The sequence below is a fragment of the Dasypus novemcinctus genome, chromosome 10, assembly GCF_030445035.2.
Source record: "Dasypus novemcinctus isolate mDasNov1 chromosome 10, mDasNov1.1.hap2, whole genome shotgun sequence".
Classification (NCBI taxonomy): domain Eukaryota; kingdom Metazoa; phylum Chordata; class Mammalia; order Cingulata; family Dasypodidae; genus Dasypus; species Dasypus novemcinctus.
The window spans coordinates 109,557,711-109,559,813 of record NC_080682.1 but is presented as its reverse complement, the minus strand read 5'-3'; the positions used below and the strand labels follow the sequence as shown (position 1 = coordinate 109,559,813).

The 2,103-nt window shown below is 47.6% G+C and overlaps 1 non-coding gene across 1 annotated transcript; it reads left to right on the top strand.

The window, feature by feature from the left end:
* Positions 1-1,192: 1,192 nt before the first annotated feature.
* LOC131280330 (small nucleolar RNA SNORA31) lies at positions 1,193-1,325 on the top strand. The gene has a single exon (XR_009187819.1). It is a non-coding gene; the product is annotated as a small nucleolar RNA SNORA31 (small nucleolar RNA).
* The last annotated feature ends 778 nt before the right edge of the window (positions 1,326-2,103 follow it).

Sequence of the window (2,103 nt, the reverse complement as noted above, 5' to 3'; positions counted from 1 at the left end):
TGAACAGGAAAGTCATGAAGAAATCAAAAGGATTTATGCCTGTAAAGATGCCCACCTTGCTGTCGTCAGGAAATGAAAGTTTAAAACAACACGGGAAGCAGGTGTGGCTCAAGCGGTTGGGCTCCTGCCTACCATACAGGAGGTCCAGGGTTTGATTCCCTGGGTCCCCTGGTGAAGGCAGGCTGGCCTGCGCGGTGAGCTGGCCCATGTGGCGAGCTGGCCCTCGTGGAGTGCTGGCCCATGTGGAGAGCTAGCGCAGCAAAATGATGCAACAAAAAGAGACACAGAGGAGAGGCAATATGAGATGCAGCAGACCAGGAAGCTGAGGCGGTGCAAGAGATTGAGCGCCTCTCTCCCACACTGGAAGGCTCCAGGATCGGTTCTTGGAGCCACCTAAAGAGAAGACAAGCAGACACAGAGAACACACAGCGAATGGACACAGAGAGCAGCCAGCCAGCACAAAAAACAACAAAGGGAGCAGGGGGAGAAATAATAATAAATAAATCTTCTAAAAAACAAAAACATGATTGGGAAATTCGTTTTCACCTATAAAACTGACAAACTTTGAAAAATATTGAGTGATATCCAATGTTGATAAATTTGCTTGGATTGTGTAGCCTTTTTGGAGGCTGTGACAGTCTGAGATTTTTGTGAATCCCGAAAAGAGAAAGATTATGTTTGTAAACCAATCTCTTCTTCTGGGTGTGATACCCTTTGATTATATTAGATTCAGTCGGGGGCCCTTGATTAAATTAGCTGTTAAGATTAGGGGTTTGATTGGACCACATCAGTAAGGGATAACTCAGCTTGAGTCCCTGCCCGCTTGGTGGGCCAATACAAATGGACACTCAGTGAAGACGCTGGAAAGAGAGACAGCTCTGTCATTTTTGATCTTGGAGTCCTGGGGAGAGATGAGCCGTTCGCCTGATAGTTTGCAGCTGATGTAGAAAGCCCGGAAAGAAATGAGCCCTATGCCAGGAGAGAGAGGAAGCCCTGGGACACAAGCCCCGTGCCAGCCTGCAGCTGAGAGAGAGGAAAGGGGAAGGCTGAACCCTCGCAGAGATCAGCGACCATCTTGCTCCAACACGTGGCACCTGACTTTGGTGAAAAAGCAACCTTGAGTTGGACTCTTTAGGGCCTTGTTACTGTAAGCTTTTACCCCAAATAAATACCCTTTATAAAAGCCAACAGAATGCATCTCTAACAGATCTGGAGCAGCTAATGTCTGCTGCTAAGGTTTCCACTATAGATGCAAGAAAAAGAAGGTCTTTGCCCTTTCTGTCGGTCTGGTTGTGGCAGCCAAGATTGAATGGGGGAGTACAGGAAATTCTAAAAGCATGGGGGAGGGGAAATAATCTTTGCAACTCAGAAACAAACTTAAAAACAGCAAACAACAACAACAACAAACCCAACAGATTTCTGGTACTTGTGTCGGCACTCCTTTGGCAGACTAATACAGAGGCCAACTGACAGACTATCAGAATTTAAAACACACATAGCTTTGTGTATTTGTTTTTTTTTGTTTTTTTTTTTAATTTATTTATTTATTTATTTAATTTCCCCCCCCTCCCCTGGTTGTCTGTTCTTGGTGTCTATTTGCTGCGTCTTGTTTCTTTGTCCGCTTCTGTTGTCGTCAGCGGCACGGGAAGTGTGGGCGGCGCCATTCCTCGGCAGGCTGCTCCCTCCTTGCGCTGGGCGGCTCTCCTTATGGGTGCACTCCTTGCGCGTGGGGCTCCCCTACGCGGGGGACACCCTTGCGTGGCACGGCACTCCTTGCGCGCATCAGCACTGCGCATGGCCAGCTCCACACGGGTCAAGGAGGCCCGGGGTTTGAACCGCGGACCTCCCATATGGTAGACGGACGCCCTAACCACTGGGCCAAAGTCCGTTTCCCTAGCTTTGTGTATTTGACCCAGCAATTTCACCTTTTGGTATCTACCCCGTACAGATACTTGCATATGTGCACAAAGATGTTTGTTACTGCATTGTTTACAATAGTGAAGAATTGGAGGAAAAGGTACAAGAATAAAAAACTCTGGTACATTCACACTATGGAATACTCTGTAGCAACAGGGGAGTGTAGCCATCAAACTTGGACTTGTG